Source organism: Odocoileus virginianus, chromosome 3 (genome assembly GCF_023699985.2).
Source record: "Odocoileus virginianus isolate 20LAN1187 ecotype Illinois chromosome 3, Ovbor_1.2, whole genome shotgun sequence".
NCBI classification, from domain to species: Eukaryota; Metazoa; Chordata; class Mammalia; order Artiodactyla; family Cervidae; genus Odocoileus; species Odocoileus virginianus.
The window spans coordinates 16,691,186-16,717,688 of NC_069676.1; the positions used below are offsets into that span (position 1 = coordinate 16,691,186).

General features: G+C 52.8%; 1 protein-coding gene across 19 annotated transcripts in view; it reads left to right on the forward strand.

The window, feature by feature from the left end:
* The first annotated feature begins 3,812 nt into the window (after nt 1–3,812).
* The window catches only part of PTPRS (protein tyrosine phosphatase receptor type S), a 109,887-nt gene continuing 87,196 nt past the window's right edge, over nt 3,813–26,503 (forward strand). For 11 of the 19 annotated variants that reach the window (XM_070464915.1, XM_070464895.1, XM_070464901.1 and 8 more), the window contains exon 1: nt 3,813–4,021. The gene's annotated coding sequence lies outside the window, so the exon portion shown is untranslated. The remainder of the gene's footprint in view (nt 4,022–26,503) is intronic. The other 8 variants (XM_070464904.1, XM_070464906.1, XM_070464908.1 and 5 more) reach the window with 3 other exon arrangements.

Consider the following 26,503-nt stretch of genomic DNA (forward strand, 5'->3'; position numbering starts at 1 on the left):
TTTACTAATTTTAATAGTTTTTTTTTAAGTGAATTCCTTAGGATTTTCTATCTACAAAATGATGTGCAAATAGAGATTGTTTTAATTCTTTTGGATTAAATTCTTCTGGACACCCATCTGGATGCCTGTCCTCTTGCCTAACTATCTGGCTATAACCTCTGGTACAATGCTGAATAGGACTTGTGAGCAGGGACGTCACTGTCTCATTCTTGATCTTAGAGGGATTAGAGGAACATCATTCAGTCTTTCATTATTAAGTATGATGTTGCTGGTTGATGTCTTTTATCAGGTCAAGGAAGTATCCTCTATGCTTAGTTTGCTGAGTATTTTATCATGAAGGGATGTTGAATTTTAAATGTCACAGCCAGGATTTGAAGCCATGTCTCTCTGACTCCAGAGTCCTAATGATTACCTGATAAGCTAACTCAGGGGGACCCCTAAGGAAGCCGCACATTGAATGCAGAAAAGAGCAAGCTGTCAGCCAATGAGGTGTTTCCATCTGCCCCTTTTCTCTTTGGCATTTGAAGTGAACTTGGGTAGAGACAGAAAGGGAAATGTTTAACTTGAAGGAATGTACAAAGACAGTGGACTCTGGCATAGGGCAGAGTTGTGGGGGAGATGTTTTCAAAGTGGCTTTCAAGAATTCAAGGCTGGGTTCTGTGAACTTGGCAGGAGGAGTCCTGTACATGCAGTGATGGGCAGTTGATGGTTCCTCTGGAGTTGTCGCAATAAAAACAAAACAAAGCTGATTATCATGTTCTGGGAGATGCTGGATTGGAGACTGTGTTGGCAGAGAGGGAGGGGGAGGGAAAAATGGAGAAAGCCCACCACTCCCCTGCACAAGGTGGCGATGCTCAATGACTGAACAATTCACCCCACAAACCATGAGTCACCTCCACAGCTTGCCAGTCCCTGTGGTTGGCAGACACAAGAGACTCAGAACCTACCATGCCCCACCTCCCGATTCTAGTATTTTCCACCTTGTGGAGCTTTGAGGCTTAAACCATGCCCCAAGGGAGAATATTCTCTCCTATTTTCTCTTCAAGCTTTGGCTTGCAGAAGTCTTGGTTACTGGATCTTTAATGCCCTCTGACACTTGTCTATATTCCAGGGCTGGCAATAATATCAGACTAGAATGTTCTGTTCCCCTTGTATGGATTTTTATGATCACCTGGCTAGTCATCCTGGCTTTCCCATTTACAGTAGTCACATTTATCAAGCAATCCCTTCTAGAATCTAGATGAAGTAACTCATCTCACCCTCCCAAAACCTGAGGAGATAAGAGACTCTTACTATCCTGCATTGGCAGATGGGCAAACTGAGGCACAGATAAAGTGGGGAGACAGAAAACAAACAAACTGCCCCCAAATAGTAATCACTCCAAATCATAATAAATAATCTGGTACCAAGATGAAGATAAGCTTTGGCAGGATGGTCAGGGAGGGTCTCTCAGAGTTTTGAAGGATGAGGAGCCAGCCTTGGGAACAGCATTCTAGGAAAAGGGAACAGCCAGCACAGAGGCCCTGAGGCTGGACTGTGCCTGATCTTTGCAAGGAACAGTGAGGTGGCTGGCACAGGTGGAATGGAGTGAGCAAGGGTGGGGGGAGCAGATGGAGGAGGTGAGAGCAGGGAGGTGATGGTGGGTAGGCAGTGGAATACCTTGTGGGCTGCAAGGAAGGCTTGTGTTTTTACCCCAAGCGAGACATTGTCTATTTCCTCCCCTGGAATCAACTCCTAGAGGACAGGAATTTTTTAGCCTGTTTTGTTTCTTTCTGTGCCCCAGCCCTAGAAACAGCCTGGCACACAGATTGATGGCTTGAATGGTTTGGTGTCCTGAGCACACACTGTACCATGTTTTGCAACTGTTTTCCTTGCCTGCTCACAAGAACTCTCAGAAGTAGATGAGGTTGTACCCTTTCTGAAGATGGTAGCAGTGAGGCTCAGAGGGGCTTTTTCAAAGTCCTTCACCTAATAGGGGGCAGGGCTAAGTGTGGCTCATGCCATGTCCAGCCCCTCTAGAGCCAGAAGTCTACCTTGATCGAGTATAAGGGCTTGAGCACCTATTGTGTATTTCAGATCAGCTAAGCATTTGTGCACAGACCATCCCATTTGATTCTTCAAGATGCAGTGTGTCTCCATTGCTTGGATGAGAAAACCAAGGTCAGATTGTCAATGGCTAGGTCAGGGTCACACTGCCAGGAAGTAAGACAAATAAGTTCTGCAAACCTGCGCTGGCCGCTGGGGAACTCCAGGCTTAATTTAGGTTCCTTGTTTAATTATTCATCCTCTCCTCTCTTGTCTCCTATTTATGACTTCCGCCTTCTTGTTTTGTTCCCTGGGTTAATGCCTTTTGTTTATATCTGCATCTTTGGCCAGGAATGAATGAATCAATGATTTGGGAGGAAAAACCCCCCAAATTCTAAACTTGAGTCCTTTTATGGGCATGAGGCCCTCTTCAAACACATACCTTGATGAAATAAAATGCTTCCAACGGGTTCAAAACACAGTCATTTGATGTGCAATCTTGAGCCCTCCAGCCCTCCATGGTAATCTTTCCCTTTTTTCTTTCTTTTTTTCCTCACTGCTCCATTTCCAAGTGCCAACTATGGGCCCGGTGGGCAGCCTATCACACTTCATCCTTACACTCTCTTGTGAGCAACGGCCACCTTGCTCCATTTCACAGATGGGAAACTGAGACTCAAGAAGGCGGGGCAAACACATTTTGCAGGTGGAAAAGCTGAGATAGGGCCCCACACAGCAAGCCAGTGTTTGAGCTGGGGTTCCTACTGTGGTTTGCCCTGCCTCAAGGGCAGCAGGTGATGGTAATTAGGTGAGAGGTTTGGGAAGTGCTTACTCTGCAGGAAATGTTCCCTCATTCATGCAATCAATAAGTTAGGATCTCCAGGCCCCACGGAGGCACACCCTAGCATGATCAGAATAAAATCAGGATGATGGCATAGATAATGGAGCTTAATGTGGCTGATGGCCATGGTCAAGGAGGGCTTCAACCAGGTGTTGCCGGTTGAACAGAGACGGGAGACAAGAAATGGGGAAGATGTTGTGCTAAGTCGCTTCAGTCCTGTCCAACGCTTTGCCACCCTATGGAGTGTAGCCCACCAGACTCCTTTATCCAAGGGATTCTCCAGGCAAGAATACTGGAGTGGATTGCCATGTCCTCCTCCAGGAAATCTTCGCAACCCAGGGATCTAACCCTCATCTGTTTACATCTCCTGCATTGGCAGGCGGCTTTTTTTTTTTTTTTTTTTTTTACCATTAGTGCCACCTTGGAAGCCCCAGAAAGATCCCGGGGCGGGGGGTGGGGTAGGGGCGGGGTGTGCCGCGGGGAAGACTACGCCAGGTGAAGGAACAGCAGGAGCAAGATCTTGTTAGGAGTAGACTGGAAGAACTGTAAGATGCTGGTTTGGCTTAAGCATGGACACCTGGAATAGGGTGGTGGGTGCCAGTGAGAAGTGAGTCTCACAGAAGAGGTTGGATTTTATACAGAAGGCTCTGGGAAGCCAGGTCAGAGTCTAGATCAGGGGATGGCAAGCACCATGACCTTTGTGCCAAATGCCCTGGGGCTAACGGGGGGACCAGCGGCCAGAGGGGTCCCTGGTGCTGACGCCGCCACCCACGTGTCCCTCGAAGCCCCACACCCCCACGTGCTCCTACAGCCCTTTAAAACGCCCCGGGCCACGTGCCCCCACCAAGCCGCCTCATTGGCCGAGGGGCGTGGCGGCTGCGCGGCTGCGCAGTGACGCGCCATAGCGGGCCCCGCCCCCGGCCGGCGGCGGCGGCGGCGGCGGTGGCGGAAGGGATGACGTCACCGGCTGGGGGGGCGCGCGAGCCGGCGCGAGGGGAGCGCGAGCCGCAGTGAGTGTCCTCGCGCCGCCCGCCCGGCAGCCCGGCCGGCGCGCGCACGCCGCGAGCCGCTGGCGCTCGGGCTCCGCTCGAATCCCATGCAACAGCCAGGATGTGAAGCGGGGCAGAGCCGGGGGAGCCCAGCTCAGCCAGCCTCCAGGTAAAGGGGGGAAAATAATCATGAATTCGATTCAAAGAAATGCTGGCGCTCCAGTGGGGGACTTGGAGACGGCGGAGTGGGCAGCGCGCCGGCTTTGTGCCGGGGAAGCCTGTACGGCCATTGTGCTCGGAGGATGCTCCGCTGCAGCCGGCTGCACGCCCAGCCGCTGCGCCGGGCCGGCTGCGTCCGAACAATGCCCCTAAGGGGCTGGGCCGGGGCGGGAAGGGGCTGCGAGGGAGGGAGCTCGGCGGGCGGGGCTGGGGGCTTCGCGGCGGGGAGGGGGCTGGGCTGGACTCGCCCGGAGCGCGGCGTTGGAAGCTGCCCAGCGCCGCCGGCTGCACCACCCCGGTCTGCGGGCGGGGCAAAGGCGCGGAGGGAGGACGCGCGTGTGTGCGGAGGTGGTGCTGGCTCCGGCGGCGCCCAGCCAGGCTCCCCGGCCGGGTCCCGGAGGCAGGGGGCGCTGTGCTTGGGATTGGGGGCGCGCGGGCGCCCCGGAGTGGAGACTAGCCCGGGACAGGTGCCTCCAGGTGAGAGCGAGGGGGCCACCGACTGGACGGTGCGCCCAGGGCGGCTGCTGTGCCCGCCGCCTTCGCTCTTTAATCCCCCTCCCCTAGAGACCCCCCTACTCAATGCTGTCTCCCCCTAGCGCCCTCTCGGTCTCATCTATTCTTTGGTGGGGGGTGGCCCTCCGCTACCTCGTCTTGCCCCACCCTTTTGCGGACCCAGCGCCCCCTCTCAGATCCCCCAAGTGGGGCAAGACTCAGCTCCCAGCCCCAGGGACCCGGGCGGGCGGGCGCGCGTGCCGGGCGCCCGACCTCCCCTGGGAGCTGGGGGCCCCGTGGGGATCCCGGGAGAGGGGAAGCCGCCCCTTCAGCTGCCAGCCTCGCGGGTTCTGCACGCCCTGGGAGCCCCCTTGGGGGCTGGGAAGAAGGGTGGTGACGTCATCCCTGGGGGGCGGAGCCGTCGGAACCAGGTTGAAGGGGCGCCGGGCGCCCCTTACCCAGAGGGAAGCCCTCCCCCCCTAGTTAGAGCGCCGGTACTCTGGACGCGAGGGTTTCGACCGAGTTACGGCCAAGTTCACCGCTCCTTATGGAAACACTGCCACATTTAGGATTCCACCTGTCCACAAATCCTGGATGCTTACCCCTACGAAACTCCCCGTAAATCAGAGAAACCCCCCCCTCAACTGCTTTCTCTCTGAAATTCTCAAATCAGAGAATCCCCCCAACCCCAAGTGTAATATATATATATATTTTTTTTGTCAGCCACCCCCCCCCCCAATCTGGAATCTCCTCTTATGTGATCCTTCCCCCGATTTCAGACCTTCCTCTAGTAGCTCCGTAAATATGCAGCTTTTCGGAATGTCCTTTCCTCTGCAGTCTTTCCTCAAATTTAGCCCCCCACCTTGGGTCCTCATCCCCCAAACGTACGAACCTCCCCAGCGCTTCCATCTAGGGGGTGGTGCCTCCCTTCCCCTTCTCGGGCTCAGCTGGGATTCCCCTGTTCCCCCCATCTCCATCTGCGGGAGTCCTCATTCCGAGCGTGGGGCCCTTCTGTCTCCCGCCAGACCCCTGAAAAACCAGCCTGGCCAACAGCTCGTGAATTGGGGAGGGAGGTGTCTGAGGCGTCCAGGCTGGGCTTTAGGACTCTGAGAAGCAGGGACAAAGCCGAAGGGTCCTCGAGGGTGTTGAGGTCGGGGTCCCACCCGCTCTGGGCCCCCGGTGGTCTCCCGCGCTGGACTTTGGCGGTTGGGGTTCTGGCCTTCCATCAGTGTTCCCCACTGTTGCTGTTTCGAGGTGTGGGGCGAGGGTCCCTTTTGTTTGGGGTGCCCTGCTTCCCCCTCTTCCACGCGTGAGGAGAGCCAGCCAGCCCGTGCCTCTACCTCTGCCGATAGCAGCTGCTGCTGCTGCTGGAGCTTTTATTAATGGCCAGGGACTGGGTCGATTCTGCCATTTGCATAACGCCCCTCCCCCACCCAGGGTCCCCTTCCTTTGTGCCCCCTCCCCCTGCCAATCTCGCCTGCCTTCTGTCCCTCAGCTCTCTTCTTCCTCTGCCAGCTGATACTTTGGCTACGGAAGGAAGGCAGCTGGGGCTGGGGGCGGCTGCTTTCCGCCCCCGGTCAACCCCAGAGCCCACCAACTTGGGCCTGGGTCTCCGGCTGGATCCCCACCCCCACTCCCCCGCAATGCCCTTCGAGGGGGCATCTCCGGATGCCTGCTGTCCTGTCTCCCTTCCTCCCCCCACTTCAGAAGGCTTCATCTTGCCCCGTTCCCTGGGCCCGGGGGACACCTTCAACGTGACGGTGCACTTCTATGTGGGGCCCTGGTCCCCCCAGCCCCCTGGGGGCAGCCACCCGAGATTGTCCTGAGAGTTGGTATAATTGGGCTCAGGCAAACAAAACGTCGAGGGAGACCCAGCCTGCTTGGTGAGCTCATGTGCTTTTCTATTCCTGCCACCCAGTCGATGACATCGGCCCCCCAGGGGGTGAAGAGGGCTGGTGCAGTCAAGTCACTACCCTTCCCGCCAGGAGAGGCCAGGCCTGGCCCACTCCCCATTCTCTGCGGGAAGTCGGGGGCGGGGGAGGGGAGCGGAGGCATGGGTCATCCTGATGTGGCCGGGGTATGGCATTGGAGGGTGCTGCTGGGGTGCAGGCCGGCCTCCTTGGGGTGAGCCCTCCTCCCCCATAGTCCCGTGCCTTGAGGTGGGCACAGAGGGAGGGCGCTGCCAGCCAGGTGCCCGCTTGCCACCCGCACAGGAATCGTTATCCACTGACGGTGCCTCTGTTTCTAACTCCTTGAATCATTCCTAGCGCCTTTCTTTTTCCCCTGCTTCCCTGGGGGATCCCGGCCTTCTTTGCCTGTCTGGGGGCCCCATTCAGAGACCTGAGGCATTTTTGTCTGAGCACCAGAGTGGTGGCTCTGGGCTGAGTTGTCAGAGCAGGTGGAAGGGGAGAAGCTCCTGGACATCAGGAGTTTAGCGGTGGCATCTGGGGGGGACAATTCTGGAACCATGACTGTGTGTCCATTTTCTTTGGGCCACTGAGAGTGTGGGGGTCTGCCTGGCCTCCCCTAGATCAGGATCGGTCTAGGGGACAGCTCCACCTCTCCTCAGCAGACGGCTTTCCATGGATGACTCAGTTTCCCCTTCTGCCACCTGGGTGGGCACAGAACAGCCTGTCACAGGTGTTGGAGCACCTCGCATCTCCAACTGCCGCTCCCAGGAGCCAGGCGCTGGGAGACCTGTGGCTGTGCTGATTACTCCAGCCTGAAGGATGGTCAGAGAGGTGGCCGGGCAGGGAAGGATCGGGTAGGGCCTACGTGGCTCCGAGACTCGGCCCCCCAAGTTTCACCTGCTTCCTGTGACTTTAGTGCAGCCGCTGCTTGGAGGGGGCGGGCGGCGGGGGCGGGGGGCGCCGATAGAGTTCAGGATGGAGAGGAAAACCCTAAAAATAAAAACGGATATTTATAAACCTGGCGGGTTTGGGGGATAATTGACAAAGCTTAACGTTTTCAGCTGAAAGCAATTCCCACCCCCCACCCCGGCTTCACAGCCCCGACTGCATTAGGTTCCATTTGTAGAGGCATCCGGAGCCAGAGGAAGGTTCTTGGGAAGTGCAGTGGCCCGGCAGGCTCCTTGTGGGCCGTGGTGTCCTCTCTGGGGGGAGGGGGAAGGGCTTGTGCTTCTGGAGAGAGGCAGGGGGCCTGGCCAGGGGCTGGGAGACACCACCCCATTTTCCTCTGCACCCAGAACATTCTTCTGGCACACCCTCCGTGGGCAGGCGTCCCGTTTCCCAGAATTTACAAGGAGGAGGCGCCCCTGTCTTGCCCTTGCTCTGTCCTTCCCCGCTGCAAAAGATGCCCAGCGGGCAGCGGTCGGGGAGGGGGGATGTGGAGAGACCCCAGCTGCCCACCAGGCAGGGGCCTCACAGTGGGGACAGGCGACATGATCCAGGTGCCAAGCCAACAAAACCCCATGTGGGGCTATGGACAGAAGAAAAGTCACACCAGTGCGCTGGGGAGAACAAGCGCTTTTCAGATGGTTTTAAAAATTTGGTCTGACTTCTACCTGGAACCAGAAAGCCTCCTGGCTTGCGGCTGGAGAAGATGAAGTGCTGGACGGGGCAAGGGATGATTTCAAGTGCCTGTCACCCCATCACCAGGACAAATAGCCTGGACCCAGGCAGATCATAGCTTGAGATGTACAGAAAGTGGTGACATCTGGGTCTTTGAACCCCGCGGTTCAATTTGCCATCCCCTCTGGGCTTCTGGACTTTTACGGGATTTGAGTGTAGTATTCAGATTCCCCCCTGCTCCCTTCTCTCTTTTTTCTTTAAGGAAAGAAAAGGCGCACACACACACACACAAAGGAAGAAAAAACAAAGAACCCCACCGTACCAATTCTGTCTTGTCTCTGGCTGATATTTCAGAAGTGTTGGGGTGGGGGGTTGTGCGTGGGGAACATGAAAAATCCAATTGGCTTACACTTCTGCAAAGGCGAAAATTAACGAGCGGGTGGGAGTGACTCACGGACAGGCCCCGACTTTCTGTGTTGCTTTATTTTTGTCTCTCTTCCCGGCTCTGGGGAACTGCCCTCCCTCTCCCCCCACCCCTCCCCTGGGTCTGGCTAGGGTAGACCTAGAAAGAAAGAAGGAAAGTGAAGTCACTCAGTCGTGTCTGACTCTTTGCGACCCCATGGACTGTAGCCCACCAGGCTCCTCCATCCATGGAATTTTCTAGGCAAGAGTATTGGAGTGGGTTGCCATTTCCTTCTCCATGGGGTGGGCCTAGGGATTGGTGCTATTCTGGGCTGGCTATGGAATCCCATTTTGGTTCCCCCGGTCCTGCGGAGACCAAAAGGATTCCATACCTGAAAACACACCCAGGTTTTCTCTTTTTTTTTTTTTAGGATCCCTGCACTCTCATGTTCCCATGGATTCTCCCCTGATCCAGGGGCTTGGAACTCAGGTTTCTGGGTCACAGGACCCCGCTCCCATAAATATCCTGTTTTTGAAGGAACAGATTTTGTCCAGAACTCCCTGGATGGTCCCTGTGGCTTTTGAGGTTTTTTCGTTTTTGATTTTTTTTTTTTTGAAATCTTTACAGTTACATTAGTCCCTTGTTGGAAGGCCAGGCCCTAACCCTCCTAGGAAAACTGAAAACTCCCGATCTTTGGTTTCCCAGTCATCCCTTTTCTCCCTCTCCCTCTCTGTGTGGCCTCGGCTCTGTTCCTTAGCCTCTCCGTGTACGAGCCTCATCTCTTGCAAAAGGAGGACGTGCCTCCGGCTCAGGGGGTCCTGGGGCTTCCCTGGTGGCTTTCATGGCAAAGAGTCTGCCTGCAATACAGGAGACCCAGGTTTGATCCCTGAGTTGGGAAGATCCCCTGGAGCAGGGAATGGCAACCCACTCCAGCATTCTTGCCTGGAGAATTTCACGGAGAGAGGAGTCTGGCGGGCTACAGTCCGTGGAGTCGCAAAGTTGGACACGACTGAGCGACTGGCACTTTCAGGGGATCCTGACTTCCAGCACCCACCCTGCTGTGCATATTTGGGCAGGTTGGTTGACTTCTCTGTGCTCCTCCGTCCCTGAGATCAGAGAGCAATTGCAGCCTGCCTTATGGCGAGCCCCGACAGGAGACGCTGTTGGTAAACAGCCTGCCTCGGCTCTTGGACGTGGCCATTGCCATCTGCATTCATCCTATGACGGCCCCGGCCCCCGAGGGGTGTCTTGACCTCTGTCACAGAGGGCTGGGCCCCTCAGATGGAGGCGGGCCAGGTGGAGAGAAGCCAGGAAGATGCTCTATTGCTGTGCTGTTGCGTGGGTAATTGAGTGTTGGTGAAAATTCAGGGGTTCTGGGAAAGGGAGGTCGATGCGTCTGTGTGTGTATAATTTAACGCCACTTATAATTAACCCCATGATCAGCAAATGAGGGGATGTCGGGGAATAATAATAGCTGATCCGACTTATTTGGGGCTGGCGTACATTCCAGGTCCCGTGCTGAGTAAGCACCTGAGGCGCGTGCTGGGAGCCCCATTTCACAGACAGGAAAACTGAGGCACACAGAGAGGTCTTCACTGGCCTCGGGTCACACAGCCCACATGTGAGAGAACCGGAAATCTTACCCAGGACCAGCAGCTGCCAGAACCTGAAGTCTTAACTCCTGGGAAGGAGTAGGGGGGCTCTAGTTGCCCCATTGTCAGAGAAGGAGCTTTGATGACCGTTCCCCTGCAGGGTACCCTGGAGAGTCACTGTGGAGACCCTGGGGCCGCCAGCTGCCTTCCTCAGAGTGTGGACTCTGTTCTGAGGTGGCTTGAGTTCAAATTACGCCTCTGCCACTCGCTGGCTGTGTGACCTGGGGCAGTTTGCTCAGCCTGTCTGTGCTTTCTGTTTCACATCTGTAAAGTGGAGTAGTGATGCTCTCCACCCTGTAGGGTTGTTGGGAGAATCAAAGGAGTCAGTGTGTGTTAAGTGATGTGTCAATATGTAGCCAGACCTGCCTGGTGAGGGCTCCCCAGCAGCATCCCCCCCACCCCTGGAACCCTCAGCCCCTCATGGGGTCCAGCATGGGAACAATGTCAGGATGACTCAGCCACTGCAAACTGGGGCGTTCCCCGTCACTGGCTGCCTAATCAAGGCTGCCCCATATCTGCAGCAGGACTGGGCCAGGCGCCTTGCAGGATCTGAGCCATGGGAGGCCAGGTGAGGCAGGCAGGGAGGGCAGGTGGTTGCCTCGGGGATCTGGGTGCTCCTGAGACCCCAGGCAGTAGCCCCCTGACTTCCAGAGTCTGTGGTGAATCTAGGTGAGTGCCTAGGGGGAGGTCCCTGAGGATTCAGGGCTGTGCAGGCTCAGCTTTGGCTTCAGCTCTGCTGGGAGGTGCTCAAGTTTATCAGCTTGGTGTGCCAGCCTTCATTCATTCATTTGCCAGTTCATTCAATCGTTCATTCATTCAGTCAGTATTTGTTGAATACTGGTGGCCAGAGAACTTGAGAGCCAGACCCTAGGTTCAAATCCCAACTCTGCTGCTCACCAACTATGGAACCTCAGACTATTGATGTAGACCTGTTGGGGAGCCTTGAACTGGGTGTGAAGCCACCATGTGCCTCAGTGTCCTCATCTGTAAAATGGGACCTTTGCTTCACTTATGAGCATATATTGTGCCGGTAGACTGAAAGGGCTTGGTATGTTCTTTCACTTGCTTCCTTTTTGTAAATAAAAGCAAATGAAAATAGAATTCAGGAGATACAGCATTAAACAGGCTGGCTTGGCCCTCCATCCCTTGGACCCTGTAGTTTCTCGGGAGAGACAGTAAATAAGTACATAAATAAGCAGGAAAAAGACTGGCTGCAGTAGGGTTCTGTGGAGATTGGAAATCCAGTGGCCCCCAGCAGGTCACGGGGCCACTATTTTGTCTGGGAGTGGAGGGGGGCCTTCTGAGTTGAACAGGTATTAGGAACACCAAGTGCAAAGCTGAGAAGGCAGGCATGTGATGCTGTGTGGCGGGAGATGAGGGAAACAGAAAAGAGAGGTAGGTGACCTCGTGGGGTCCTGACCCTGAGGAGTTCGCATGGCATTTTCTACACATGCAGCTAGAGTTTGCTGAAAGCCCCCCAGAGCTTGGGTGCAAAGGTCGTTGCTAGTGGAAACCTGGGAACTCTGGAAGCACCTCCAGGAACAGCTCTCAGGCTGTGGCCCAGAGAGGCAGGGCGACTTGCCCAAAGCCACACAGCCGCACCAACCTTGCTTGTGTGCCTGCTGGGCTGAGCCTCCTACTAGAAGGTGGACTGGGTCTCTTCACATTGGTCTAGAGAAGAAGACTTGGCAGAAACTTGTCTTTTTTTTTTTTTTGCTGCACTGCATGGCATGTGGGATCTTCCCCAACCAGGGATCAAACCCATGCCCCCTGCAGTGAAAGCTCGGAGTCTTAACCCCTGGACTACCAGGGAAGTCCAAAAATGTCATTCTTAAGCCCTAGGGCCCATCATGGCTGGAGAGGTCGTGCCGAAGGGGCATTGGACAGACCCCCCGCCCCCAACCCTGGTCTTCCTGGTTCTCCAAGGAAAACCAGAAATCTAGATTTTTTTTTTTTTTACATGAAATTGCCCTATTTTTCCATTCTCGATTGTTCTTTTCCTTACAACACCTCCATTTGTTGCTTGCATGGGCTCAACCCCCTCGCTTGCCATCCCCAGGCCTCAGTCTCCTGGGCTGTGAAATGGGCTGAAGACTCGCAGCCACCTGCGAGGGGTTATTTGAAGGTAGGGGTGCTGTTCCTCCCGGGGAGGGCTGAAAACAGGGCCTGGGCCAGCGGGCCACGCTCAATAAACATTGGCTCTGATTATATTAATATTGGTCATAGTGATAAACTTGACTGAAATTAAATGCTGCGCTGGCTGGTCCAGCAGGGCAGTGCCGTGAATTCCTGCTGTCCGCAGGACCCGTTCCTCTCCTCTTGTCTTTTCTGGAACGTACCTATTTGTTCTCGGGGCTGGGTCACTGGGTCGCCAATGTTATCTGTGGAGTTCGCCGCAGTGGCTCTCAGCCTGGAGTGATTGTGCTCCCACCACCCCAGGGGGACACAGGGTGAAGTGTGGTGATATCTGTGGTCATCACAGCTAGGGGATGCTCCTGGCATCCAGTGGGCAGGGCAGGGATGCTGCTTCACACCCCATAGCGCCTGGGAGGCCCTCCACCACCACCCCCTGCAACAGAGAATGACTGGGTTCTAGATGTCAGTCATGTTGAGCTGTCAAAAACCTGCTATGCGCTCCACAGGCCAGGCGGTGAGAGAAACCAGGCAGCTGGGGTATTATGGGCTTATCTGTGAATGTCCGCCTCCCTCGCCCTGGACTGCCTTCCTGGACTCGAACGCTGAGATCCCAAATGTTCCCGCGGCCCACCTGTCCTGGCCCCCATGGCCCAGTTGATCATCGCAAGCGGGAAACTGCCCCTGACGCATGGGTTCCTGGGGTTTTCCGGAGATAGTGGTGGATCTGGGATGCCAAGGGGCTGCCATGGCCAGATCTTTCCTCTTCCCTACCTAGTCTTTGGAGGCCAGAGTGCTAAGTTCGAATCCTGATACAGGCCCTCCCTGGCCGTGTGAGGTCACCCCTTCTTCCTTCCCCCAGCCTCGCTTTTCTTATCCAGGAAATGGGGACATGTCCTGCCTGCTGCATCAGGAATTAAACACCATCATGTGGATATGGGGTCTGGCACCCAGGGTACACGTGTGTGTGTGTGCTTCTGTTACGTCCGACTCTTTCCAACTCCACGGACTGTGGCCCACCAGGCTCCTCTGTCCGTGGGATTTTTCCAGGCAAGAATACTGGAGTGGGCTGCTATTTCCTCCTCCAGGGCTTCTTCCCAACCAGAGATCAAACCCGAGTCTCTTGCGTGTCCTGCATAGGCAAGCGGATTCTTCTTTACCACTAGCGCCACCTGGGAACACAAGCAGGGACTAAATGACTGTGGCTTCACCTCCCCTCCCCACCCCCTCACCCCCACCTGTCTTCACATACCACTGGGGGAGACGTGGATGGAACCCCACATCCACAATTTTCCAAACAGTTACAACAGTGGGGAGATAAACCAGTATTACATGAGGTCCCTGGTTGTGGAGTCTACACTGCGTGTCTGACCCAGGGCTCAAGCTTCGCTGAAATTTGTCCTTTCATCCTTAGAACAGCTCCGAGAGGTGGCAGATGGGGGCAACTGAGGCACAGAGTAAGGACGAGGAACTGGCTCGCTGGAGCCTTTTCCAGGGTTGCCTGTGTGCGTTTTTGTGCTCACAGAGGGTCTGAACTTGGTTGAATGATCTGCTGTTGCTTTCTTGAAATGGTTAATAATTTTTGCGAAAGAAGGCTCTGCGGTTTCATTTCGCAGGTAGCAATCTTGTAGTCAGAAGGTCAGTCGCAGATGAAGAGGTGTCATTGTCAGCCGGTCTGGGTTCAAGGTCCGTCTTTGCCTCTCACGAGCTGTGTGGCTTCAGGCAAGTTGCTTTGCCTCTCTGGATGGTGCGCCCAAACCCTTCTTGCCATCCGCTCCCCTGCCGGCTTCTCTACCCTTTCCCTCCTCGCTCATTCTGCATCGGCCACGCTGACCTTTCATCTCTTTCCACCTCCAGGCCTTTGTCCTTGCTGTTTCCTCTGCTGGGTATTCCATTTCTGGCTGGGCCAACCCTATCCGGCCAGTGTTCCCCAGTAGTCTTTTTATTGGCCTGGCCAAAAAAGGTTCATTCAGGTTTTTCTGTAATACCTTATGAAAAAAACCTGAACAAACTTTTTGGTCAATATCTCACTTTCTTAGCTGCTGTTTTACAGCCTGTCTGACCCCCTTTTCAGGATGGGAGCTCCACCAGGCTCCCTCCCCCAAGACCATCCTGCCAAGCTTTTGAAAGCTGCCCTCCTGCACTAGAACCAGCATGTCTAATTGTCCAGATTAGACAGGTCGTGGCTGGGAAAACCCCACATCAGCAGCTCAAATGCCCTGGCTCAGCTCCCTCTGTCCTGGGCAGGGCTGCTAGGACACCCACGACCCCAGTGGAGGTGCTGTGTGACTTCAGCCACTCGCTTGCCCTCTCTGAATCGCCTCATGCCTGAGCTGTCTGTTGCAGAAGCTATGATGAATGGCTATTGAGAGCCAGAGCCTCAGAGGACAAGTGCCATGGGGTCAGGGAACCCTGAAACAGTCCAGGAGGTTTCTTATCTCTTGAAAAGCTGAGAAAACCAGAGGAACACAGGGGATCCCCAGAGGGCATAGTAGCTGGGCCAGGAGATTTTAAGACTCCGCTAACTCTGCTGTCCACTGACACCCTGTACATTTAGCCGGAGCAAACTCCAAGGAGAGGGTGAAGGACAGGGAAGCCTGTTGTGCTGCAGTTCATGGGGTTGCAAAGAGTCAGATAGGACTAAGCAACTGAACAACAACATTCAGCCAGAGAGGTAGAGAAGTCACTGAGATGCCCCTAGGAATGGGCCAAGCTTTCTATGGGGGATCACATTTGGCATTTGAAGAATCCACGTTCGAGCCTTGGCTTTCTGCAAAGCATGACTCTGGGCCCCTGGAGTCTCCTGACTGAACCTCAGTCTCCTTGTCTGTAAAAGGGGAACAAGACTGTTTTGAACGATTAGAATGGTCTGTACCGAGTCTGCTTGGAACGCGCTGGCACGGTGAAGATGTAACAGGCTAAACGTCGTAAGACACAGTATGGTGATGAATGCCTTCTCCGGGCACATCAGGGGACCTACAAATGGAGCTTTGGAGCGGGGGCAAAAGGTTTGGGAGTCCTGGGAGCAATTGGGCTCAAGTCTGGCTTCTCCCAGCAGGGTTGAGTCTCCTGCTGCAGTGCCGCCAGGAGCTGGGGACCAGCCCCAGGCAGATAGAACCACAGGCCATGCCGGTGCTGTGATCCATGGTGACAGGAGGCCCACCTCAGGACCACTGAGCCATGATGGGGAAACCAAGTAACGCTTGTGTGGCCAGAGCCCTAGGCAGGTTTTGGGAGGGGGATCAGTTCTGTGCCACAATCACCCGATGAGGTGCAGTGACCTCTCTAGATTCCCCATCCAGAGCTCTTCTGAGACACCACCCAGACATGTGCCTTTTGTTAGTTGCCCAGTCATGTCCGGCTCTTTATGAGCCATGGACTGTAACCTGCCAGGCTCCTCTGTCCATGGGATTTCCCAGGCAAGAATACTGGAGTGGGTTGCCATTTCCTTTTGCAGGGGATCTTCCCAACCCAGGCATCGAACCCGGGTCACCTGCATTGCAGACAGATTCTTTACCATCTGAGCCACCTGGGAAGCCCCATCAGGGAAGACTTGGTAGTTTTCTTAAAAACCCATTCTCTCTGAAAACTTAAAAAAACAAAACTTGATTTATTTAGCTTCACCAGGTCTTGGTTATGGCATGTGGGATCTTTGTTAAAGCATGTGGAATCTAGTTCCCTGACCGGGGATCGAACCCGGCTTACCCCCTGCATTGGGAGCATGGAGTCCCACCCATTGGACCACTGGGGAAGTCCCTCTTTGAAAACTTAGAGGGGAAAAATTTTACTCTCATCATTGGGCAACCTGGTATGTCCTTGACATAAGAACCTTTAAAATAAATGTAATGAGAGCAAAAAAAAAAGAGAGAGAAAGAAAATGACATTAAATCATCCTGCTGCTGCCACAGGCTTAGAGCAGAGGCCAAGGGCTACTGAAGCGTTAAAGCCCAGTTAGCACCCACCGGAGACTTCCAGCCTTGAGGATGCTGGAAAAAGCCCGGGAGGGGAAGGGTCCCCTTACTGGTGGATTCCATGTTGCTGCACACAGCTATGACTGTCTGGGGGGTCTCTACCTTCACACCAGGGTCCTGGGACTCTCCTGTGTATCTGAGTGTTCCTTCTCAACAGCCTCGGGAGAAGGTTATTTCTCCCTGAATTCAATTAATGAGCCTATTAAAAACTATTTATTTTCCCTGACAGTTGTTTACTGAGGAGAAGGAGATAAATTGGCTGGGCAGCCTCACCAGGCAGGCACGAAGTGGGATGGGAAATGCCTGGCGCCTTGGGCCCGGGTGCTTAGCGAGGGTGGACCACAGGTGGAGCCCTGCCTTCCGGACGGCCCCTGAAACAGAGCCTGAACTTGAGCTGCAGCCGCAGTTTGCAACCTTGGAGTCTTTGGGGAAGCAGAGCCTGGGATGAGTGAAAAGCATGCTGGAGTGGAGGGTTTCATGTTTGTGGTGGGGGAGAGTCTCTCAAAACCCCTTCTTTCTCCTCCACAGCAGTTGGACCCTTTGACTTTTGGGGGTACATAGCTACCTAGTGGAAAAAAAAAAAACCCCAAACGTTTCTGAGTATACCTTGCAGCTGTCTGTGCTACATGATTCAGTTCTGACCAGTGGGATAAATGAACAGAATTTCCTGGAAATGCCTTCAAAGGGAGGTAGCACATGCTTCTTTCTACCCTACTCCCCTCCCCAACTGGAATATGGAGGTGATGGTAGGCAGTGAAGCAGTCATTTTGAACTGTGAGGCAGGTTCATGGCTAAGAATGGGAGATGAAAGATGGAAGGAGCCTGGACCCTGATGATCAGAGGTGGGCAAAATAGCCCTGAGAGGCCCACCTGGGAGCTTCCTTTATGTGAAGAGAGAAATTATGCCTCTCCAGTGAGTTTTGTTTTGTTTTTGTTTTTTGGACATCTACAGCCCAATTTGATCCTAATAACATCAGTAGGTGAGCCTTGGGACAAAGCACTTTTCTTCTTTCTCTCCTTAGGTCTCTGCTCATTTTTAAGTGAGGCCTCCTCCCCATCTCTATTGAGGTTTGCAAAGTTATTATTTGTGAAATAACTTGTAAGGTTGTTAATTGCAAAATTCGCCTCTCCACCTGGCTCCCCATCTTTCCTGCTCTGGCTCTGCTTTTACTAGAAGCACTGTTGCCATCTCTACTTCACTCTCCTCTTACTTACCATCTACCCCCTTTCTTCCTGTCTTCTCCACTGTGTCCACAGCAGCACCTGCGCACAGCAGGACTCCCTGAGAGTGTTGCATACACAGGTCTCCATTCACAAGGCACGAATGGGGCTCTGAGACGCCTCAGGTCTTCAGCTGGCTGGAGGCAGTGCCTGCATTGGTAGCAACTGAGCAGGTGGCTCCCGAGTCCTTCCTTTCCACTTGTTTGTGGCCCGCCCCACAGTCGGCCAGTTCAGGCCGTTCAGCGGCTGCTCCTGATCCTTCCTCTCGCCCCCGCGTTCTCACCTCAGCCTCCAGAAATAGCCCCTTTAAAATAGCCACGTCCTTGCGTTCTGGGTTTCTGCATGCCCACGGATGTGACGCCGTGCTGACGGGCCAACCTCCTTATTGCTGTGGGATTTTTAAAAATACAGTTGGTGTTAGGTATCCTCCCCCCGCTCATTTTTACGCCTGAAGCAGCCCAGCCACGCACAAGGCTGTTTCCATCCCAACACTTGTCATTTGGGGTTTCGCAGTGTTTGTCCCCGTGGATACTCCATCACGGCCATGGGGCGTCTGGTTTGCAGAGCTGGGAGCTTCCATTGCAGGCTCATGCCAGCCCACAGTTCCAAGTCTGGTTGGGAAGCCCTGAGTTTGAGTCCCGGTGCCGCCTCTTGCTGGCTGTGTGGCCTTGGGCACATAGAGGAACATCTCTGAGCCTCAATTCACCAGTCAGTAAACATCTCAAGACCTCAGGTACATGCCTCAAATTCTTGAAGCCTCAGTTTACCCACCTAAAAATGATACCCCTGAGGGTTTTCCACTTGGGGCCCGGATCACACAGTGGGTATTCTTGAGGTATGAGCCAGCCTCATTATAGCAAGTGAGTCATCTCTGAAACAGTCTCCGTGACCCATCCCAGGGAAGGATGGAGTGAATTTAGCACCAGCTTTGGGCACTGCCATTTCTGGGAACCTTCAGGAAATCACTTCCTCCTTTGTGGACTCAGTTTTCCTCATCCATAGAATGGGCCCATATCAACAGATTCTGGGCAGGTGACCAGGAGATGAGGCACCCACGCTGTTATCCCTCTTCCACCTTGGGCTGAGGACACAGCAAATGCTCTGTAGATGTTGCTGATGTTTTCCTGCCGTGTTTTATACTTTGAGACCATGTCGATTAGTGGTTCACAACCAGACGGGCCTGGGTTTGAATTCCAGCTTGTTGCCCCCTGCTGTGATGTCACCTCCCGGCCTCAGTGTCCTTACTTGTATAATAGGGGAAATGATGACGCTCATCTTCCCGGGATCCTTGGGAGGATCTGATGAGTTAGTAAGTGCGAAGCCTCACTTTTGGGCTCGGAGTAAGGGTGACATGGTGGCCGTCATTAATACATCTAGGACTTTACTGGTGGTCCAGTGGTTAAAACTGGGGTTCTAGTGCAGGGGGTGCAGGTTTGATTCCTGGTTGGGGAACTAAGATCCCACTTGCCGTGTGGCCGAAATAATAATAATAATAATGTATCTGTTCCCTAAATAGTTATCAGGCACCTTCTAACATGGCACTTCTTCCTGGGAGCAGGATCAGGGAGATGGTCTGTTTCTTTGGCTGGAAGACCCTGGCTCCTCTGGGGCCTCCCTCCCACCCTGGCAGGGATTAAGCTGTCCAGAGGAACATGCCTGGCCCAGGCCACAGGCACCACGGAGGCCGCCCCTGCTTCCTGCGTTTTCTCAGCAGGTGTTGGCTGGAGACTCAGGAAAGGGGGCAGAGGGCAGAGTCCAGGGATGGCTCAGAAATGGGGACAGGAAGGGCCCTGGAGGAGGCGTGGGGCTTCCGCTCCCAGCCAGCCCCAGAGGCCCGATGGATGGCTGGTTCAGCTGTGGCTACCACCCCCACATCTGTGCCTTGTCATCCGGGCACCTACTGTGTGCCGGGCTCTCCGCTGGGGCCCTGCCGAGAGGAAGTGCGTGCTTCTGTGGTGCTCAGGTTGTGATCAGGAAGAGATAATAAGCAAATGATGTGTCATGTCAGGTGGTGATAAGAGAACAGAATGAAAGAGGAAAAGGGATACGTGAGTGAAGGGATGAAGGCTGTCATTATTTTATTTTTTAAATTTATTTATTTTTGACTGCCCTGTGTAGCAAGCAGGATCTTAATATCCCAACCACAGATCGAACCTGTGCCCCCTGCAGTGGAAGGGGCACTTAACCACTATGAGGGTCTTAACCACTGGACCACTAGGGAAGTCCCAGGGCTGTCATTTTAAATGAAGTCATTGGGATGGCTTTTTATTGAGGAGTTGACAACTTGAGTAAAGCCCTGATGGAGCTAAGGGAGGGGGCCCAGTGGGTATGTGGGGGAGAGTATGTTGTGGGGAGTGAGCGCAGCCTGTGCAAAGTACCCGGGACAGGAATGTGCCTGGGGTGTTGGAGGAACAGTGAGGAGGCCCGTGTGTCTGGAGCAGAGTGAGCCAGGGGGCCAGAGAGAGGAGGGGAGGGCAGGGAAGGACAGGTGGGGGCAGGGTGGGCAGGACCTTTGGGCAGGGCAGACGTGGGCTTTCACCCAGAGGAGGGAGGTGGGTGCCTGACTTAGATGCCATGGGAGCCTTCTGGGTTTCTGGGTGCTGCGGGGAGGCTACATCATGGGGGTGGGGTGGGGGGAGCAGGGCAGAGGAGATCGTACTGGTGGTCCAGGCAGGGTAATGGGGTGAACCATGTGGAGACTGAGGATAGGGGAGAAGTGGGGAGAGCAGGCAGGGTAATGGGGTGAACCATGTGGAGACTGAGGATAGGGGAGAAGTGGGGAGATTTGGGATAGAGTCTGAAGGCAGACTTGTCATGGGCGACTGTGATACCCATTTGGCAGGCAGAGAAGCTGAGACCTTGGGAGGCTGGGTCTTCTGCCCAGTGTCACAGAGCTAGATGTTGCGCAGTGGCTGGAGGACCTGGCTGGGGTGCAGCTTGCTCCCTAAGCACGCCATGGCCGTCACTTCTTCCTAATTTATGTGTGTGCTGTGCTTAGTCACTCGGTCGTGTCTGACTCTTTGTGACTCCATGGATTATAGCCCGCCAGGCTCCTCTGTCCATGGGGATTCTCCAGGCAAGAATACTGAAGTGGGTTGCCGTTCCCTTCTCCAGGGGATCTTCCCAACCCAGGGATTGAACCCAGGTCTTCCACATTGCAGGCAGATTCTTTACTGTCTGAGCCACCAGGGAAACCCATATATAAATTGACCCAATTTATTATAATTAAAAAAACAGAGACATTACTTTGTCGACAAAGGTCTATCTAGTCAAAGCTATTGTTTTTTCAGTAGTCACGTGTGGATGTGAGACTTGGACCATAAAGAAAGCTGAGTGCTGAAGAATTGATGCTTTTGAACTGTGTGGTGTTGGAGAAGACTCTTGAGAGGCCCTTGGACTGCAAGGAGATCAAACCAGTCCATCCTAAAGGAAATCAGTTCTGAATATTCATTGGAGGGACTGATGCTGAATCTCCAATACTTTGGCCACCTGATGAGAAGAACTGACTCATTGGAAAAGACCCTGATGCTGGGAAAGATTGAGGGCAGGAGGAGAAGGGGACGACAGAGGATGAGATGGTTGGATGGCATCACTGACTCGATGGACATGAGTTTGAGCAATCTCCTGGAGTTGGTAATGGACAGAGAAGCCTAGCTTGCTGCAGTCCATGGAGTTGCAAAGAGTCGGACACAACTGAGCGACTGAACTGTATAATTTATATTTTTACATGTATATTTAAATTATAATAAATTTTATTGGAGTATAGTTGGAGTATACTGTTAGTTTCAAGTGTACAGTAAAGTGATTCAGTTACACATATTGTTGTTCAGTCACTAAGTCATGTCTGACTCTGCGACCCCATGAACTGCATCTTGCCAGGCTTCCCTGTCCTTCACCATCTCCCAGAGTTTGTTCAAATTCACGTCCCTTGAGTCAGAGATGCCATCCAACCATCTCATCCTCTGTGCCCTCTTCTCCTCCTGCCTTCAGTCTTTTCCAGCATCAGGGTCTTTCCCAATGAATTGGCTCATCTTATCAGGGGGCAAAAGTATTGGAGCTTCAGCTTCAGCGTCAGTCCTTCCAATGAATATTCAGGGTTAATTTCCTTTAGGATTGACTCGTTTGATACGTATACATATATTCATTCTTTTTCAGATTCTTTTCTCATATAGGGGATTAAAGAACATATAGTGCCCTGTACTATACAGTTGGTTGTCTATCTTATGTATAGTAGTGTCTGTTACGTTCTTTCTAAACTCTTGCTTTATCCCTCTGTGCCCTGTTTCCTCTTTGGTAAGGCTATGGTTTTTTCAGTGGTCATGTATGGATGTGAGAGTTGGACTGTGAAGAAAGCTGAGCGCCGAAGAATTGATGCTTTTTTTTTCATTTATTTTTATTAGTTGGAGGCTAATTACTCTACAATACTGTAGTGGGTTTTGTCATACATTGACATGAATCAGCCATGGATTTACATGTATTCCCCATCCCGATCCCCCCTCCCACCTCTCTCTCTACCCAATCCCTCTGGGTCTTCCCAGTGCACCAGGCCCGAGCACTTATCTCATGCATAGAATTGATGCTTTTGAACTGTGGTGTTGGAGAAGACTCTTGAGAGTCCCTTGGACTGCAAGGAGATCCAACCAATCCATCCTAAAGGAGATCAGTCCTGGGTGTTCACTGGAAGGACTGATGCTGAGGCTGAAACGCCAGTACTTTGGCCACCTCATGTGAAGAGTTGACTCACTGGAAAAGACCCTGATGCTGGGAGGGATTGGGGGCAGGAGGAGAAGGGGATGACAGAAGATGAGATGGTTGGATGGCATCACCAACTTGATGGACATGAATTTGGGTAAACTCCAGGAGTTGGTGATAGACAGGGAGGCCTGGCATGCTCCGATTCATGGGGTCGCAAAGAGTCGGACCGGACTGAGCGACTGAACTGACTGAACCATAAGTTCCTTTTCAATATCGTAAGTCTGTTTCTCTTTTATGAATAAGTTCATTTGTATCTTTTTTTCCCCCATGCATGTAAAAGCTTGGGTGAGTTTGCATTCTCTTAGTCAAGAAGTTGGTTGGAATCCCCACTATACCCCATTTTAGGAAAGTTCATTGTCAATACTGTCGGCAGATATACCAGGACAAAACCAAGGATCCTGGATTTGAATTTGTATGATGTTATTTAGCTGTGTGACATTATGGCTTACTTAGCTGTGTGACGTTATGGCTTTTGCCCAACCTCTCTGAACTCCCCATTTCCGGTGGAATCAGACTCAGCTCTTTCCTTGTCATCCCAATAATATTTTTTTAGCTCCTGCTGTGTGCCAGGCCATTTTAGGCAGACTGGTTATCCCTGTCTTGACCACTATGACCCCCAAAACGTTAGTTGACCAACTACAGTGCTTGGGCCACGTGAGAGTGGATGGGAGCCTTCCATGGATTGTCAGCGTCTTTCGTGGATCCCTTAGTACGGATGTCAGAAGCCCGGAGGGAAGTCTTGAGGCAGCCAACCATGGGAAATTCTAGTTGTCTGGAGCCTAGCCACATAGGGCCAGGTGCCATGCGCAAAACCCTGAGTCAGCAACACTGGGATGAAAAGCAGTTCAGAAGACCTGGGCTTGGAACCAGAGATGTTTTCGGAAAACTTGTACATATATTTTACTTACACTTTCCACTTATGTTCAGGAGAGAAAGGTGATCAAAGTCTGTGTCCAAAGAAGTCTAAAAAACCCTTTCTTTCGGTTGCTGTCAAATGATAATTCTGTGTGATAAGAAAGTTGTGTCTAGGGACTGCCCTAGTGGCCCAGTGGTTAAGACCGTGCTTCCTCTGCAGGGGACATAGGTTCGATCCCTGGTTGGAGAACTAAGATCCCGCATGCTGCCTGGTGTGGCCAAAAAAAAAATGGCAAGCAGTCATGTTCAGTTTAATTGGCAGCATTTTTTCTTTCTTACTGACACATAAAATAATGATGCAGCTTAAATTCAATGCAATACAGAAATTGTCAGATCTGGAATTTGGATGAGGACGAGGGAGAGAAGATAAAAGTCTCCAAGAATGAGCAGTGGGAGGGGAGGTCAGGAAAGACTTCCTGGAGGGAGTGGCAGCTAATCTGAGATGTGGTGGTTGAGTAGGAGTTACCTGGGCAAAGACAGGAGGGGATCCAGGCATAGAGAACAGCGTGGGCGAAGACTCCTCACATGGTCACTGTGAGCCCTCAAGGTGGAGCAGTTAAATCCTGTGTCTTGCGTGAGGCCCAGCACATTTTAGGTGCTCACTAAATGGATCGTGGTAGATGTTAGACCAGTGGATCCATGATAGGCAGCCAGTTAGCGGACGCGAGGTAGGTGCTGGTGCTCAGTAAACAGGCACTGCCCTCTGTCCACGATCTGGATGATGCCTTGTGGGTATTGCATTCCAGCATCTGCATTCTGAGAGACCTGAGACCCAGAGGTTTGAGTCTCTTTGAAGTTCATCAGCAGGTTGACTATTGAGCAGAGATAACCTTGAAGGTTATCCTCAGCTTCCTGTCCTGCTTCTAAGGAGGCTCCATCCTCAGATACACAATGGGCAGGCAGCTTGAAAAGAGGAGAAACCCAAATCAAACTGACTTCAGTTTAAACAAAAAAAAAGCAGATGAATTGATTTGGAATATACAAGCTTCAGGCATGGCTTGATCCAGGAGCTCAGACAAGGACTCTTTAACTCCTTGGTAAAGATGAAGAAAAGCAGACTGGTGATAGTTTAGTTGCTAAGTTGTATCTGACTCTTGCGATCCCATGGACTGTAACTTGCCAGGCTCCTCTGTTCATGAGATTTCCCAGACAAAAATGCTGGACTGGGTTGCCTTTACATTCTCCAGGGGATCTTCCCAAGACAGGGATCAAACCCACATCTCCTGCATTGCAGATGGAATCTTTACTGACTGAGCCCCCAGGGAAGCTGAACAGCAGACTGGCATGGGTTGCCATTTTCCTAGTCCAGGAAAGATAAAAACAAACCCAGATTGCTTAAACTGCTTGCCCAAGGCCACCTAGCAAGGAGGTTAAGCCTTGATTCAGACTTGGGTTGCTCTGAATCTGAAGCCCATGGCTTAGGGTGGTTGTGCCAGGCCAGGTGGTGATGACTCCACTTTACAGACAGGGAAACAAGATTCATAGAAGGAAAATGACTTACTTAAGGTCACAGAGTAAGCAAGGAGCAGAGCCTGGACCAAACTCATGTCAAACTCATGGTCTCAGATCTCCTGCCGTATGGTTCTCCGTAAGCATGGGTTGGATGGTGAGTTGGTCCAGCTGAGACAGAGAGGAGGAAATGTTTACCAGGAGCCACACTGACTTTGGACCAGGCGCTCCCCTCCCCACCCAAAAGGGGTCCTCCAGCCTCCACTCTGGATGGTTATGACTTTCCCCTCGCTCTTGATGAACACATCACGGGTGACAGGTGGGGAGGTCCCCACTGGCCCTGGCTTTGTGCCAGCCGTGAGTCCTGGCCAGGCCTGCCCATCCCTGTCACAGGAGGAAATGAGATTGGCAGCCAATTGTTCTCTTCAGAGCCAGCCATCTAACTCCCCGATGCCCAGCTCCCAGCATCAAAGGAATTGATTGCTCAAGCCCTCGTCCCTTCTCCCTAGCAAACACCTGATCCGCTGCTCAGAAATTCACTGTTTCTGCCTGAGCATAGTCTCTGCCTGTGTTCCCTTTGCCCTTGGGCATCCCCGTGGCATTTATGGGACACTTACTGTATACTCGGTGTTGAGCTGAGCTGCAGGCCAGCTTTGTCACCTCAGCCTCAGCCAGGCTCTGGGGCTACTAGGTGACCTGCAGTCATATCCTCCCTCTGCCACCTCCAAGCTGTGTGACTTTGAGGAAGTGGGCTGACCTCTCTGAGACTCAGTTTCCTCCCTGGTAAAAGGGAGAGAATTAGGTGAGATGTGTGTCTTAAAACATTAACAAGTGTTGTTATTACTGTTACTCTTTCCTCCTTTTATGGCTGCTCTGGGTCTCTGCTGCACGTGGGCTTTCTCTAGTTGTGGCGAGCAAGGACTACCCCTACTTGCGGCGCACAGGCTTCTCTCGTTGTGGGGCCTGGGCTCTAGGGCGTGTGGGCTCAGTAGTTGTGGTACGTGGACGTAGTTGCCCTGCAGCATGTGGAATCTTCTTGCACCAGGGATAGAACTCATGTCCCCTGCATTGGCAGGTGGACTCGTAACCCCTGGACCGGCAGGGAAGTCCTGTTACTTCAACATTAGCAAATCTAGGTCTCTCGGTCTCTTCCACCCGTATTCACACATCCTATGCCCACTGTTCCGTGCTCTTCTTTTTCACACAGATGCAGTATGTATGAAGCCTTCACCTGCTTTTTTCTTGGCTGTGTACTATGCTATTGGCATGCCCGCTCCCCTCCTGATGATCATGCCTGCTTCCCTCCTGAGGATCATGCCCATCCATCCCTCTCTTTCACTTTCCCGTGAGATAAGCCACAGTGCTTTTCATGCACAGGTTTCAAGCACAAGTAACAGATTCTATGGGGATTCATATTTTTAAAAATAATTATTTACATTTATTTATTTGGCTGCGTCGGGTCTTCCTTAGTTGTGGCATGTGGGCTCTCTGATTGTGGCACATGGACTCAGTAGTTGCAGAATGCAGACTTAGTTGCTCACATGGCATGTGGAATCTTAGTTCCCTGACCAGGAATCGAACCTGTGTCCCCTGCATTGGAATCTGTCTGTGCACGCACTCAGTTTCATCCAACTCTGCGATGCCATGGACTGTAGTCCACCAGGCTCCTATGTCCATGGAATTTCCCAGTCAAGGATACTGGAGTAGTTTGTCATTTCCTTCACCAAGAGACTTTTCCATCCCCAGGGATCAACTCCCCGGCTCTTGCATCTCCTGCACTGGCAGGCAGATCTTTACCACTCTACCACCTGGGAAGTCCCCTGCATTGGAAGGTGGATTTTTAACCACTGGGCCACCAGGGAAGTCCTGTGACATGCACATCTTAGCATTTGCTGGATCTCACCTGGTCAC